Below are 17,835 nucleotides of genomic sequence, written 5' to 3' on the forward strand. Positions count from 1 at the left end.
CAAAAAAAAAAAGAAAGAAAGAAAGTTGGTCTCATTTAAAAGTTTCTCTAGTGGTTCTAATGTAGCACAACAGTATAATACCTGAATGTGTGAGTTTGTGGATTTGATTCCCAGCACTGCAAAAAGTAAGTAGAAAACACTGCAAAATAAGTAAATCAAACAAACAAACCTAAACAAACAAACAAACAAGGAAAACCCTACAGTTCTAAGCGATAGAAAAGTAGTCTAGTGTGCAATCACATGCTTTATCTTCTTGACATGGATCTATATTTGATTCCCAGTAGAATTGGCTGTATTCTTGAAGGTCAGGACAGTCAGATGTGGCTCTGATGACCCCTAAATATTGTATATCTACCAAGTACATGAATTTAGATGGAGATCTATATAGAGGTAATTCAAGAAAGTAGTTCAAGAAATTTAATAACATTTAATTAAATAAATTGAAACTCTGGAAAATGACTAGAGAATCACTGAAATTACCACAAAAATAATTACTTTGTAAAATTTCACTTAACTGAAGTTTTCAGTATGGAAAGGGTTACATAAAGTTTATTGCAAAGAAACACCTGTAGTGCTGAAAATATGTGCCTTGTTTTTGAAACAAAAAGTACAATTTTCTATGCCAAAAATCAGAGATGCCAAAACACAAATAGAAGTATTTTAAACCTTCCTTAGGCTACCATCCTGCCCTCACAGAATATATTTGCACAGTTTTATGTGATTATGTTTTAGTTTGGTTTTGGAATAACAGAAATTCATAGGATCGCTGAATTCTTTGCTTAAAATATAAAATGTGCTTTGTAACACATTTTATGCTACTTTGTTTTCCAATTTAACTAAATCACCTTTAGCGTGAATAAAAAGGCAATTCCTGCTACGTGAAAGGAAAACATGATTTTGCGTGGTTCTTTAATTTCTTGGGAAAGATACTCACATAGCTCTTTAATAAAAACATACCAGAGTTTTCAGTTCCCATAATTCCTTCTGCTTAGTGAACAAAGTCATAGAAGGAATGTCAGAAAGAAAATGGATAAAGTTCTTTCAGCCTGACGGAAATGCTGATGCATTTGGAATATAGAATATGGACTGTCAGGAGAACAGAGATTGGGTGGCTCAAACTGAGCCCTATTACATCTGATTCACTGATCCCTTTCAAATTCTTGCCCCAACCTCAGAGCAACACAAAACCTTCCTAAGCTCTGCTGGTCCTTTTGTTTAATTTTTTTTTCAAAACCAAATACAACACAATACTAAATTCTTAGTGAATAAAATTGCAATTTTATCTAGGCAAATATAGCCTTTTTTTTTTTTTTACCTTTAGAAGTATGTTCTATCTAGCTCCCTCCCCCCCACCCCATAGTAACCATTCCTCACCTGCTTATTAGCAATCTAAGTAAAAACATCTGTAGTTTTCTGAGGCATCTCTAAGGAAGCAAATTGGATGAAAAGTCAATACTAAATGTGCTTTGTGTACCCCGTAACATTTGGAGTACTTACAAGATAATTAAGATCGGTAAAGAGTCATTGGTTCTATCCCCTAAGTTGGATAAGAATCCAAGAATAAATGCCAAAAGAATGTATCTGTACACAAAATTTTATAATTAAAGAATCACACAAAAACTGATTGAAAAATACATATTCTAATGGCAAGACTTGCCTTAAAATAATGTTCCTGGGGCTGGAGAGATAGGATAATAAGTAGGGCACTTTCCTTGAATGCAGCTGATCTGGGTTTCATCCCCAGTAGTCCAAAAGCCCTTTACTCCAGCAAGGAGTAAAGATACAGAAGAAAGATCTGAGCACTGTCAAGTGTGGCCCAAAATCAAAACATAAAGTAAAAGAAAAAGAAAAAAATTCTAGTGGGGGTCTATACAATAATACTAAATACTTTTGTCTAGATTTTTACTGATTCTATTAAATTCACCATGAAACTTTGAGCTTTCAGATAGACATCCCAAATGAAGGACAAAAAACAAGTTTTTCAGATGTTGTCTTGTTCTTAAATATCTCCCTTTGAACAACTAACATTCCTGTTCATGCCATGTGTTAAATAGTATAGTGCAGCCTAAGACAATTCTGAGAACAAGTGAGAAAATCTCCAGAAATATTGTGAAATAATGCTGAAACTTAGAGAATTCGAGTGGTAATTCTAGAAGAGATTATCAGCGAGTAAAAGAAATAACACAGATTAGAATAAAGTAGGTAGATGACATGCTCAAAGACAGGCAAAAGCCAACTACTGCATAAAGTACAGAATTCAGGGCTCTCGAGAGACGGTACCATGTTAAGACATTTGCCTTGCTTTCAACCAACCACTGTTTGATATGGGCAACACAAGTGATTCCACATGCCTCATAGAAATCAGTATCAGTAAATACAGAGTCTGAAGTAAGTCCTGAGCACTACAAGTGTGATTGTCCTACCCCCCCAAAAAAAATGTAGTTCATATATGTATTCAATGGAGGCCTATAAATTTAGTGTGTACATAGCATATAAATCTTGCAAAAACTTGTGAAATTGATGCTTAAAGTTTGGGGCAGGGTAAGAGCAAGTAACCTAACTTAAAACATACAAACTGCAATTACAAATTAGAACCTAAAGAATGCAGAAACACTGGAGTATCTAAGCATAAAATGAGTCAGTTACAGAAACAGAAATTCCAAAGGAGAAATCTATTTCTAAAGATGTGGTGAAGAGAGAAAACATAAGGACTGATAAATACTTAGATGTGAGGATGAAGAATGGCTAATAAAAATAAGAAGTCAGATTCTTTAGCCATTCAAACTGTGGTACATATACACAATGGAATACTATGCAGCTGTAAGGAAAAATGAAGTCATGAATTTTTCCTAAACATGGATGGACTTAGAAACTATTATGCTGAGTGAAATGAGTTAGAGGGAGAGACAGAATAGTCTCACTCATATGTGAGATTTAAGAGAAATAAAAGACATTATAGTAGTAACACCGAGAGATAATAGAGATGAGGGCTAGAAGGACTGCCCCACAATATGAAACTTATGGTAAATAGTGGTGAGTACAGTTAGAGAACTAACTACACTAACAACAATCATGACAATGGTAGTGAGTGAGAGAAACAGAATGCCTGCCTCAAAGACATGCAGGGGGTGAGGGAGGTGGAAAAAGAAGGGCATTCATGGCAGGGAAATTGAACTGGTAAAAGGGGTGTATTTTTATGACTGAAACCCAATTACAAACATGTTTGTAACCATGGTGCTTAAATAAAGACATCATTTAAAAAAAAAAGAAAACAAGGAGTCAAAAAGAAGTCCAGTATTTTCAATCTATTTGACTGGTAAAAACAGAAATGGAATTAGACCAAACTTGAGAGAATAAGCAGTTTTATAAAAGATTAATTTCTCATAACTTCTGACTTAACATTAAAATATAGGAATCACAATCTTTTGAAAGCTTGTCTTGACACTGGACTAGGTATAGAGAACTCATAAAGTACTTTAAAAGCTTTACCTAGAGCTCTGAACATGATTACAGACAAACACTCAAATTGGTCTCCTAGTTGAAGTCAGAGGAAGAAAGCAAAATCCTTCTGGGAGAAAGTCATATGCAATCTAAAAGGTTCATGCTGAGATGATCTTATTTAGTTCTCAGATTCATAGAAGGCATCTGAGTCCCATATCATATGCTAATATCTCTTTAAAAAGATGCAGAATGCTACTAAATCAGCCCTGATCATTTTTCCCTTCTTATCAAATTTATTAGTTTCTTCACTCAAGGACCTTTTGGCAATTTTGCTAGCTGCATGTTCAAACTTTTCAAATGTAAAATTCAAAAAACTAAGTTTCTTTAAAAACTCAGATTATGTACGAGTTGCCAGGATACCATTTGAATGCTTCCTGAATACAAACTACTTTTTAACCTTTATATGTAATTCCTGTAAGATTTCACCTGCGCTGACAAATCTTTGGAGGCACTTGATAACAGAGCAATGTGGATCTCGTTTCTGATACTGTGGACATACAATCGAGAGGCATTCTTCTGAGTTTTCCTTTAGATTTTTAGTCCTTTGGATAATCCCCTAGCAGATTTATTCCCCTAGTCTACCTGCATAAGAAAATTACTACAACTGACAACTTAAGAATCTCCACTTCTGTCCTAGTCTTTGGTATTTGTGGACAGGGTACAGAAAGGCACATCGGAACTCAGCACTTTGAAGGGCACATTCTGAACCCAGGGTTACTTCCAGTCTACCCATGCATTTAGAGACTGGTATTATCATGTCAGCGATTTCATAAAAATAAAATATTTGATCATTACAACTCACTGTAGCTTCAGTAGGCAATTCATATTTTCACTTTATAAGTGAATTAATTTTGCTCAGGCAGATTAAGAACCTACCCCTAGGTCCCACAACTGTCACAGAGAACAAACTGCCATTATTAAGGACCAAATGAACAACAAGCAAAGATAGGTTTCTAGCTCACATTTAGCTTATTGCTGTTCTAATTACCTATTTTCTGCTCTACCAGTGTCAAGTCAGAACTTCACAGTCTGTGTCATGTATTAATTTTCTCAAGTTGTTCTCACCACTAATTTGTGAATATAAATTTCCTCCAATTTTCTGGATGTAGGTATATGCAATTCCACAAAATTTAGATCTTGCAACAGATCTTGGTATTTTATATACATTATACACACAAACAATTCGAGAAAAAGTGGGTATCGGACAACCAATAAATCAAGGTTTCTAAACAAAATTCTGATAATCATAAATAATTTAGTCTTAGACAATAATTGGCGATGCCCCAAAACAAGCCAATGTGACTAATGATACCCAAATATCATTACTAATTTCAAAGATGACTTTACATAAGCAGAAGCTAAATTAGTATTTCTGATAGAGCTGTATTCCCAAAACTATGCTAATGGGAAAGTTCTACCATATACTAAAATTTAATTATTTTAAGTTGCTAAACTTCAATGATTAATGCATTTATTCATTTTCTCAAGCCAGTGTTACCTTAATTACTGTACCTCTTAGAGTCAGAGAAATAGTACAGAGGTTAATGCTTTGGCCTAGAAATGCAGATAACCCAGGTTTTGATCCCTGCCACATGACATTTACTTCTACAAGCACTGCCATAAGTGACCTTTAAGCATAGCTAGTAATAGCCCCTGCGTGCCATCAATAATGGTCTCCTTCCTCAAGAGCATCAGTAGAGGGATGGGCACAGATTTGGGGCAAATTGGTGATAATGAGGTAAGTGAGTTATTCCTATACACCAAGCCAATGAATATCAATATATATTGATATTCATAAAATGAATAAAATTCATAAAATTTTATGAATATCAATATATATTGATATATCAATATATTGATATTCATAAAATCTAAACTATAATAATCATTAAAAATTATGATGGTAGGGGTTATGAAAATTTGAAGATGAGACAGTAAGTTTGTACATCATAACTATAACTAGTAGCACTACTGCGTCTATTTTACTAAACTAACTAACATAGAAAAACAAAGCTCTGTTCCTGCAATCATTACAGCCTAGTTTTGATCCAATACCCTATAAAGCTACATTGCCATAAGTATTCCCTACTAATTACAGTAAAATAAACACAAAATACCAAGAGGATAAGTCTAGTCTAAGTTGTCAGATTATGCAGGGTGTACCATGGATGAGCAGCAAATATAGTTATAATACATTTTTAGCATACTGATTATTGTAGCTCAGTTAATATTTTGTGATTATATTAGACACAGTACATACACTATTGCACTTAATCCTGAGAACAACTCTAAAAGGCAGATGTGATTTTCAAGATGAGGAAAACAAAACAAGACAAAAAAAGAAACAAAATAAAGCAAGCCTCTAGGAGACAAAGTACCAGATCCCAGGTCACACAGAGTCGAACTAGTTTTTGAACATGGCTATGTTACTCTAAAGGCTTATACCAAACTGCTTTACTGCCTTTCAGTTATGAGAGAGAAGTCTGTACTGTGTGCTAGTGAAGAATAAAAGGAGGAAAAAATGATAAATCCTGATTTTTTTCAGGTAATTATCTGAATTAATTTATCTTTTCCTCAAGAACAATAACATATCATACATTTTTAAAAATAATAAAATATTTCCCATTCTATATATTCTTAAAATAATCACTCTTAATTGGTATATTTATAAAAAGTAGCTTGCAAATCTGTCCATTCTATTCAAAATATGATCCACAGGCACCCACGCTTCCTAAGCGTTCTATAAAAAGCAAAAAACATCAAAATTTGTTTAATTTTTCATGGATATTTTCTATGAAGTAAGAAGGCTGAATTTATACCGAGTACTTTCTTTTAATCAAATCCTGAATCAGACCCCAGACACACCAGGCAACGTAAAAAAAATGTCCAGTCAGCAGGCGTCTGTGTGTTTTCAATGGATAAGTGTCCATGACAACAGAGAAAAAATGTCACAGCAGTGCAAGCCACAGTGTAAGCAGGCTCAAAGAGATTAAGGAGAGAATTAACTCAGAGATCAATTTACTCTTTCCATTCCTTCTCAAAGGGTCCCCAATATATTCAGCCAACCGCCCCCTTTCAGAGAAATTTCATTCAGCATCCACCTGGAAATCGGCCTTCTTTAAGGGAACAAACACAAAGCAATACCCAACTGCTACACCACCCCTTCTGGATTAGTTCAGCAGTCCATCCCCAACCCAACCCCAACCCCCACCATGGGACAGAATCCCTCACTTGAAGAACCCCAGTAAAAGAAGAATCATTCTTGGCAAAATTAAGAAGCATTGTAGAGGACTTCTATACCACATTTTCTACCCAGTTCTGGAAATGGGCAAAGAAACACTTTGTTCACAGTCTTGACCATTTGGGACTTTTCAATAACCATACAGTTTACATATTTTTCTCATAATTCATTAACATCTTAGATAATTTTCCATTGAAATGAATGAAAACATAAAATTATTTCCTAAAAATCAATCTGTAGGGGATAGATTTATGGCACTTCCATTCCATGAGGCTGGCCGAGTACCATCAGAAGCATCATGTGGTCCCTTGAGTGCCATCAGAAATGACCCCTATAAACAGCCAGAGTGAGCCTGAGTTCTGCTGAGTATGCCCCCCCCAAAAGAATATGTATAAACATGTTATTCTATCAAATCGTTGTTAATTAACTAAAAAGTCTACTCTTTCACCTAAATATTGTTATCCCATTTGTACTTTTTTTATCATTTTCTGGATAAGATCATTTTAATTTCAAGTTAAAAAAAATAAGACCTGGGGTCAGGTTACATACCTGGACCAGGTATGATTCGTGGCATCACAGTCCACCATAGCAACCTCACCAGGAATAGTCCAAAGACCAAAGCATGATAAGGTGCGACACTGGGGGCTTGGAAAACATGGCTACAGTGGCCCTAATGACTCCTGGCACTAAGGCCTGAGCACTCAATGGCTGAATGGCCCAAGTACCTGAGTATTGCTGGGAGTGACCTAAGGATTCATCCTTCCTTAATCCTTCCCCAATCAGTAATGATCTTCCCCAATCAGGTAATGAGAGAGTAGATTTAATAAGAGGTCCAGAGAAGCAAAATGCCTAGTTTACTAGTGAAAAAGCTCAGTTTTCAGGTGAATGAACACTAATGATGAGCCCATACTTAGTTCTATCCTACATTCCTTTCTTAGTCTCTCAAAATGTTGAACAGAGATAAAGAAAAATACAGGTTAGCTGACTGTAAGTTAAATTATCAGCTATACCCCTGAAGGGGAAATTTCAAAATATATTCCACTTCTTAGCTGATGATCTCTTATTTTACTTTGTTTCTTCTAGCTATTCTTCTAATACACAATTCTTTTTGCTTACATTGAATTTTTTAACAAAAGAACATTAATTTTGAATCTTTTTTTCACTGGATCATTTTGAAAGCTTCATTTGCATTCCTTCCCCTTTTATGATAGAAATATACAAAGCTTTTTACTCCATTAAGATAAAATCAAATCTGCCAATAGTTTAATATTCTTTTTATAATACTCATAACAGACTTTTAAATCAGATATAAATGTACATATATTCTATCACCATTTCCAAGTGTCATCTTACTCCCAATTCTTCCTAAACACCACTACAAATGATTATGAAAAGGCAGTCATAATTAACTAAATGACAGGTTTGGGTTCAAATGCTAGACCTGACAATTAGTAGATATGAATAGTAACACACATTTTTCTTACCTCCCTGAACATTAAGAGAAGATAATCACCTTTTAAGAAACAAGTCATTTTATTATCATTCACGACTTCAATCCCCTATCTTTAAAACTCTTTACTGAGATTCAGAATCACAGACATAAGTGCCTCTTATATAACATTACTATTCCATATGCACTGACATCAAATTTAATTCGATCAAAAGGAAAATCACCATCTCAATCCTCCTAACCTGGATACTTATATCACCTACTTTGAAGAATGACTGTATTATCTACCAGCCAAACAAACACAAGTATAACTCTATTTACATTTTTTCCTATCTAGTCTCTGTACCTTAAAGACTAGCTCAGTTTCACAGATCCACTCTCTATTTCTCTCGCAGCAGATGGATCCCTCTTATCAGGCATTCCTGAACAGCTTCTTAATAAGTATATGTTCCCCACCAAATTTATCCTCCTAATAACTAATAAACAGACTACCTAAAGATCAAAGATAGTCATGTTTAAACCTTTAATAGTCCTCCATTGTTTCAATAATAAAGGAGTATACTTCGCACTATTAACACTTGTCTGTGACACTGGGTGTTGCTATGTCTAAAGTCAATTTCCTCATCATGACTTATTAGAGAATCCAAGTTCAATTATATTCCATAGTTTATACTTTTAGCAATACTTTAGACAGTTTCATGTTACCTACTTTCTGCTAGCCCGTCTAAATGCCTCACTCTTAACAGCAATCCTCCAGGTCAAATGGCTATGTAGGGTTCCAAGGTCACATCCTTTATGAAGTTCTGGGCCAATTCAGTCTCCACCAATTCTACTCCTTAAATATTTCTATCATAGCATTCATACCATGCCTCTATTTTGCTAATTTTTATTTTTTCCCAAACTGAAGGGCAAAGCTATACTTTATTCCCTTCAGGGATACAGTACTTAATTCAAGCCTAGCATACAATAAACATTGTTTACAGGGTGAAAGACAGTAACAAACAAAAATAAATTGTGTAAGGAATTTAGAATTTTAATTTTAAAAATGAAAATGAAATTCAAAGTATATTTTGGAATCTGTAGACATTCTGTGTTCACAGATCCTGAAACAGTATAGAATACGATGAGTGTTCATAATTAAGATTTCTGCTAATTAAGAAAACATCCCAACTGAGCTATCCAGAATATCCTATTTATAGCAATCAAGTATTTTATAAGCTCACACATTTTTCTAAAAGGTTTTGTAAAATGACTATTGTCCCTTATGTGTCAATTAAGAGATACTTAATACTCTATGAAATAAATAATTTAAAGTTTATTAATAAGTAACCAGAACAATAAATTTAGTTTTGTTTTGTAATTTGTTAGCACCTCATATTTTATTAGGAAATGTAGGTGATTTAAAGAAATTTACAAATAATTGAACCATAGAGATAGTACATGTACTTGTCTAGTATATAGCAATCCTAGCTGGTTCCCTCACAGCATGTTTCTCTAAGCACTTTCAGAGATAAGTCCTCTACAAAGAGCCAAGAGAAAGCCTTGGGCACAATGGTGTCATACAAACCCTTTCCACTGCAAAAAGAAAAAACTGCATATAACTGTCTTTATGGGTAATGGAACTTGAAGAAGCAATCTGAAATCTGAGGCATGGGCTATGTTTCAAAGCAGAGCATATTCTTAGCATAAAAACGAGCCAAAATTTGAACCTATATTTTCACATATTTCCATTCTTGAGCACCACTCTGAGCACTTTTGATTTTTGAGCAATATTAGGTTAACCCTGGAGGGTTCTAAGTCAGCAGGATGGAATAAATGTCAAAAGTGGCCCATGCGACCCCCATCAACATCCACCCAACACTGGTGGGTGTGGCCCTATTAATAAAAGAAATCTGAAAACTAAAAAAGCAGTTATATCTATTCATTTGATTAAATCAGAGTTTTGTAAAATGTTAATATATCCATGTCACAGAAAATCACTATGATTTAATGAAAAGATATAGACAGAAACAAATATATAGATACATACATAAATGGGATTTTATGACAATGACTCAGGTGGAATAGAAGAAAACTATAACTAATAAGACAGTATTACAATAATTAATAAATTTAAGGTGTGCATAAGACTTGGTACTAAAATATTCTGTACATTTATAAAATGCACTTTAGATATCAAAAATTCTATGAAACATATTACATGGAATGTTATTATGACAATAATAAAATTGATATAGTTTATCCATCAATCTGGTCAAAATATTAAAGGAAATAAATAAAACTTCTAAGAGAGTGTCAGAAATGATACTTAACTTTAATAAGTCCAGAGCTTAGTAAGCTTGTTTGTAATATCTAATAGACTTCATTCAAAGCTAAAAAACATATCTTTGCACTTAAGATTTCACTTTGTTGGGCCCAGAGAGATAGCACAGTGGCGTTTGCCTTGCAAGCAGCCGATCCAGGACCAAAGGTGGTTGGTTCGAATCCCAGTGTCCCATATGATCCCCTGTGCCTGCCAGGAGCTATTTCTGAGCAGACAGCCAGGAGTAACCCCTGAGCACTGCCGGATGTGCCCCCCCCCCCAAAAAAAAAGAAGATTTCACTTTGTTAAATGGAAATAATAAATGAAAGTGACAGGAGCTATGAATAATTATGTACAAGTAAATTTCTTTTTCAATGGGGCCTTAAGGCAGGCATTTAATATTACCTTTGTGAATCTAGAAAAGGTTAGAGAAGACTATGAATTTCAAGAATCATGCATTACTGGGATGTGCTAGAAACCAAATGATTGTATTTGATGTAGTTCCTGGAGGGATTCCTTTACACTTCCAATCTTCTATGGCTTCACAATCTGTCAAGCTCCAGGCAGCTCACAAACAAATTACCATCACTTCCATATGAAGTAGATACTTTGCTGTAGAAACAACTGCATTACAAAAAAGCATGAAGATATTTAAATACCTAAAAGACTGCTGGAAGCCATGAAAAAATGACATACGAAGAGAAATTAGATACCTTATCAGCAAGTTTTGGCCCTCTATTCTTCATTTAACATCCCAAGATGTTTTAAGACTGGAGGGTGAGATTGGCCTGCCAAGCACTGAGCCAACAGATTACAGTATTTATAATTAGTCTTTTGAAATAAAGGAAACAACTTGCTTTCTAATGCCATGTTAGACTTTAGTTTCAATAGGTTTCAGGACAGAAAAACAAGTTTTCATCAAATCACTCAAGTTGCAATCAGAAAAAAGATTTTTGATTATTACCAGAATGTGCAAAATGTATATCTACAACCATAACAAAAGTTTACCTTACCTCCTATTAAATAATAACTTTGATAGTTATTAAAAATTACAGCATTTTCTATGTAATTTGGGTCCATTGTCCCCAAAGCATAAGATGTTGATATCTGGAAAACAACACAGAAGATTTTTGGCATGTCTTCAAAATTGAGATGTATTTATGATGACATTTCCCAGTTGACATAAAGGTGTTTCTATTTAATAAATCTGAAGCACCATAACCATGACATGAATGTGAAAGTAAACAAAGAATGTGGAACCCCTAACTAAATGCAGCAGTCTCCCTACCCCAGAATAGGCACACACCGCCAATAAAAACAACAAACTACATTTCTGTTGAAACAAAAACGGCAGAGCGTGAAATAACAGCCTGCCATCAGACATTGCGTATTTGATTTTCATCAATGGCAGCTAAAACAGCCCTTTCCTCCCACTTCTATATGGGAAAAAAAATAAAGAAAAAAAGACAATACCATCTGCACACTCGCAGGAGGACAAACCTTGTCAGTCTACTGCACAGCAGCATGAAACCAACAGCAGCCATACTGATTCACTCCTCTCTCATTCCCAAGTACCTCTGTTACTCCTATTTACTATTTGGAGGAGTCGACAATAATTTTTTAAAAATTCTTTTTTTGGTAGTTGCTACCAAATTTTTTCTTCCTTCATTTGTATCCTTTTTATCTCAAACGACAACAGAATAGATAATCTACAACAAGCTGTAAAGTGGAGACCAGTTACAATAGTACTCTGGGGGAGAAAGGAAGGAGATAAAGGATGCATGCTGGGAACTGGGGTGGAGGGAGGACAACACTGGTGGTGGGAATGCCCCTCATTCATTGTCACTATGTACCATAAGTAATTCTGTGAAGAAAAAAATAAAAAATAAAATTCTGGTAGCGTCACATTATATATTATAAAGGTTTTCAAATAGAAGGCTGAAATCAGACAGTTTTCTGATTTATTTGGGGTCACAAGGAGGTAAAATAAAGCATTTGAAAAATGAGTACTTAAAAAGTTGTGAGTAGCAGATTTAATCAGCAAGGTGAATATATTTCAAAAACTATCTCTGTGATGAGTATATAAAAACACACTAAAACTTGCACCAAAGCAATGGATACTTCTCTCTACCTAACTTCTCTCTACTTCTAATTTAACTGTTAAAATGATAAACATGTTCCTGAAACTCCACCTTCTGGGACAAAAGCAAGCCTTCACTTTGAGATAAAAAAAAAGTTTCTGCCTGAAAAGAAAGTCTCATACTAAGTAGATAAAAGTTGGTAGAAAACATAGCATACTGATAGCAAAGAAATGCCAATGTGCTTCAAAAAGTCTATGCAGTTGTTTATTAGGTTTAGTTTATTGATTATAAGGAAGCTAAGCACCTGGTGTAATTATTCTTGGAAAATATCTATGATAAGGCTACATGAACGTTGAATGTCAAAAAAACCACCACCTTTAAAAATTTGGATACATTCTATCAATGTTATCATAAAGATTTGACATTTTTAATATATTTTAAACAGTATGCAATTTAAAATGAGTCCTTACTAAACAGCAAAATTCACAATCTATGTCTGGTAGATTCTGTTATGTTATATGGACATTAACCTTATAACTGTATCTTGCTTTAGGTATTGGTAAGTTAGTGGATGTGACACAGCAAATGCTGGATAGGTACTTGTTTTTTGGATGAATCTTCCTGAAGGAGTCCAACATCCAGTTTAGAAAGGTTTTCTAGCCACCCACTGAGTTAAAAGAGCATGAAAGGGATGGACAGCTGATCTGAACTCAATCTGCAGCATGTATCCAAGCCTAGCCTGGATCAACTGAGCCCTACCCAATCCTAAAGTGCATAAGTTAGAATACTGATTGCTGTTTTAGTCAGTTTTAGAATTTTTGTTATGTGGAATCATTCTGGAAAGAGTTAGCTGAGGTAGAAATAGAAAAATAATTAGTAAATTGACATAAACAATGCATTAATAGTATACAGTGAAATCAAAATACTGAGATTTATTAGAAAATAGATTATATTACTGTCAGAAATCTTAGTCCTTCTGGAGTTCCATAGATATACTATACTGCCTCAAACCACACTTTCAACATCAACATAACTAGTTGCTACCTCTTATTAAAAATTATGTTTCAGCACTGCAGGTACTAAAGTAGTTGCTTTCTAATCATTTGATTCTTAAAACAACTCCGGTTAATATATACCCCTTACTGATCAGTAAATCAAGACTCACCGAGGTTATAAAATTTTATTTAGGCCTCAAAGCTATTAGGATGTAACTCTTAGGTTTTAAGTAGGTGCTTTCGTAATATTTACCATATTTTAGTGTCTTTTATCCTACTTAAAAATGCTTAAAGAAGGACTAAGCTGCCTCCATGGGAGAAATGTAATGTCTTTTTCCCTTTAGTCGCTCTGTAGGGAGTCATTGGCACTGAAATAGCTGTCCCATTCCCACCCCCAGATGGTCCACTTGACAAGGAGAGGCCTCTGGGGATGACTGAAAGCTCTCTTCTTTCAAAGGAGAGGGTACAGCCTAGAAAATTCCTGAGATAGCCTTATGTTTTAGCTCAAGAGACTACTTAAACCAAAAAATAAAAAAATAGCATTTCTTTTCATCGCTGTGGTTAAGAGAGTTCAGTCTTGATAAGGGCTAGACAAAGAAAACGATCAGTTTCAGTTTTGGAACACATGCAATTCCCTAACCAGGTGTGATCCTAATTTTTCCATAGTAAGAATGAAAAGAACACACACTAATTCTCTCAAATATGCCTCCTTTCTAAATTCTACCACTTAAACATATTATTTAAAAATAACATTTTCTTATGGGTGGTTTTCTTGAAGTAGCTTTTACAAGAGACTGCAAAGATTAACTTCTAATTTATAAACTTATTTTTAAGCAGTTTAAAATGAAATGATTAATAAATTTTCTGCTGCTCATCTAACTACCAATATAGTTCCTATTATCAGCATAGTCAGACAACTACCTCTATTTCACATAAAGGGCAACAAAGCAGAGCTAATAGAAATTGGATTTTAAAAAGTCCTTAAAAACTTTAAGATGTGCCAAAACTATAATATACTAGATATCCTAATTAGGAACAAGAGTATCCTGGTAAACTCCCAAAAGCACTGAAAAATATACTTTGCATAATAAATAACATGACATCATCACTGTAGTCACTAATATTAGGCTTGCAACTAACATATTTACCTTGAGAAAGACAAGGCATGTAAAGTGAAAGAAGGTGGTTTCATGTAAGATGATAGATTCTACGGAAGAATTATTCTAATGCAAATCAAGAGTGCTTCACTTAAAAAATAACTGTCAAAAACTGCAAACAAGGAAAAGTAATGGAACTGTTTGCTGCAAATGGCCCACTACTTTTAAGTAAAAGTAAAAATCAAAACAGCTTTTAAGTATCTGCAGAATTGGCCCATTCTTGTTAAAAGGCTATAAATAAGTTTCTCAGCACACACACATACACCTTTTAGGAATTCCTTTTAGTCTAGAGGAAATAAAACTATAGAAGAAATAAACTACTAAAATGTGAGAAATCTTTTATATATATGTGTATATATATTTCTCTGAAGCCATTATGTCATAGTGGCATTATTTATAATAATTTTATTTGGAATAATGTGAAAAATACAAAAATAAAATCAAATTCATAATTTAGATTAGGTAATTATCAAGTTTTTCTCATGTTTAATCTACTTTAGATATCACTGTTTAAATATTTTTTTTTTTTTGGTTTTTGGGTCACACCCGGCGGTGCTCAGGGGTTACTCCTGGCTGTCTGCTCAGAAATAACTCCTGGCAGGCACGGGGGACCATGGGACACCAGGATTTGAACCAACCATCTTAGGTTCTGGATTGGCTACTTGCAAGGCAAACACCGCTGTGCTATCTCTCTTGGCCCACTGTTTAAATATTTTAAAGAAAACTTCTAATGCCATTTATAAGAATCTCAAAACTGTGAACATCTTTAACTTTACGTTATACTACTCAGATATATGTTAATAAAGCATAACATGATTAACAATAATTGACCAGTTTGGGTTTCATTATAATGTATGAAATAAATACAAAGAAAAATATTTCTATATCTGGGCACAATAATGCTGATGCAAAAGAGAAAAATGAAGAAATAAAAAAATAATTATAAGCATCATAATTTCCACTTTCAATTTATTATGCATGAAAGTAACTTGTGTAAGGGAGGTACCACTAAGAAAAGCAATGGCATCAATAGCTATACCAAATGTGTAATTAAACAGAAAAATAAAGACAAATCATTACTTAAATTGTAGTTTATGTTGCTATAACAATAGCAATTGAAAATTAAACTTCTTTATGTTCACTGTCATTACAAAGGCTATGGAAAAGAGCTATGAGCACCTCATTTCTCAAATTAATTTAACTAAGAAACTAACATATTTAATGGCTCACTTCTCTCTAAGGTCTTTTTTATGCAACTGGAAAAGTAAATAAGTCCAGACTGCTAAACAGGAGTTAAAAATTACTATATATTGTTCTAAATTCATGTTACAAGTACACCACACTTTCAATATTGAAAAAATAAAGCAGAAAGTTCTGTGGGTGCATGTGCTAGTTCAACATCAGGAAATTGAAGCTAACTAACTTGTTTGGATTTATTTGCTTTGTTGTCACCAGAAGTGGGATTGAGAGGTGGCTAGCCACATCCAGTGGTCCTCAAAAACTATTCCTGTTTCTGTGTTCAAAAATGAACCGGGCCAGGGGAATAGTGCAGTGGTAGGGTGTTAGCCTGGAATGTGGCTGACCCAGGACAGACCTCGGTTCAATCCCTGATGTCCTATATGGTCCCCCAAGCCAGGAGTGACTTCTGAGTGCATAGCCAGGAGTAACCACTGAGCATCACCAGGTGTGGCCCAAAAACAAACAAACAAACAAACAAACAAAAACCCTTGATGGTGTCTTGGGGACCTGATAATGTGCCAGGAATTTAAACAAGGGCTAACTATATGCAAGGCTTTACCCTCAATTCTATATCTCCAGCACCTACAAGCTGACTTTTTTCAATTTTAGAAAACCCACTCTTTCTGACAGCAAGGAATTTGTTTGTGTTACAATTTGCCACTCTAAAATTCATATATATTGATCGCCTAATTCTCAGAACTTTTCAATTATCAGTACCTTTGAAGAGAAGGAATTTAAAGAAGTAATCAAGATGTATAAATCATGATATAGTATTATTGGCTATGTAATACCCACACATACATGCTTATAAGATATCACACATATGTAAGAAATAAATGTTTGGGATAATTAGAGACCACACCCTAGTGTTTGAAGATCACTCCTTACAGTGCTCGGAAAACCAATCATATTTGCTGTATGGGATTGAACTGTTTGACAGTGTTCAAGTTCAGTACTTAAACTTCAAAAGTATTTTTCTAATACTGGAAATCAGAATCTTTCAAATAAATTCAGTTTGATTCCTGTGCAAATTTAGGATATCATTTAATCATATTGATTTTACACTTTTCCTTCTTCCACATAAAACATGTTTTTTTTTTTCATTCCACACACTGAACAGTACACAGAGAAGTATTTGCAGAACTAAACAATATTCAGATCTCAAATTTTTTTTCCCTTTTTAGATCTTAGGATATTATACTGAAGATATACAACCAAATTAGTAAAATTTAAAAATTATTTTTATTATTTTCTCTCTGTAACTGGTCATATTGGAAACCATATGCATAATGAGGTTTACTTATTTCATCTTTAACAACTGTCTGCATTTATAGTCAATTGTATTTATACTTGTAGAATATGGAAATATTTCAACAGTTCAAGTCCTGTTTCATAAGAAATAGCACTGTTTATTTATATACACTTTGCTCACCTGTGTTTGTTTGTTTTGTTCAGGCCACACCCGTTTGATGCTCAAGGGTTACTCCTGGCTAAGTGCTCAAAAATTGCCCCTGGCTTGGGGGGACCATATGGGACGCCGGGGGATTGAACCGCCGTTGCAATCTTTCCTTGGCTAGCGCTTGCAAGGCAGACACCTTACCTCTAGCGCCACCTCGCCGGCCCCTCACCTGTGTTGTTTTAATTGAAACTATGTTCATTCATTTCCCATAACTGCACAGTAGTTCTTTAGATGGGTGTATTATAATCTTTTCAATGAGCTTTCAACTCAGTTATTTGATTTCTTCATGTACATCTTTCTAATATATTACATAATTTTGGCACTTTTTTGTGTAATGTGTGTAATTTTTAATGTGTAAACATTATGTGTAAAGAACAATCCTGGTTTGTGATAAATTTGTAAATATTTAA

General features: G+C 34.3%; 1 protein-coding gene across 1 annotated transcript in view; it reads right to left on the bottom strand.

Moving 5' to 3' along the window:
• The window catches only part of CDH2 (cadherin 2), a 273,767-nt gene that overhangs the window by 111,526 nt on the left and 144,406 nt on the right, over positions 1-17,835 (bottom strand). The window lies entirely within an intron of this gene.

This window comes from Suncus etruscus, chromosome 3 (assembly GCF_024139225.1).
Source record: "Suncus etruscus isolate mSunEtr1 chromosome 3, mSunEtr1.pri.cur, whole genome shotgun sequence".
In the NCBI taxonomy this organism is placed as follows: Eukaryota; Metazoa; Chordata; class Mammalia; order Eulipotyphla; family Soricidae; genus Suncus; species Suncus etruscus.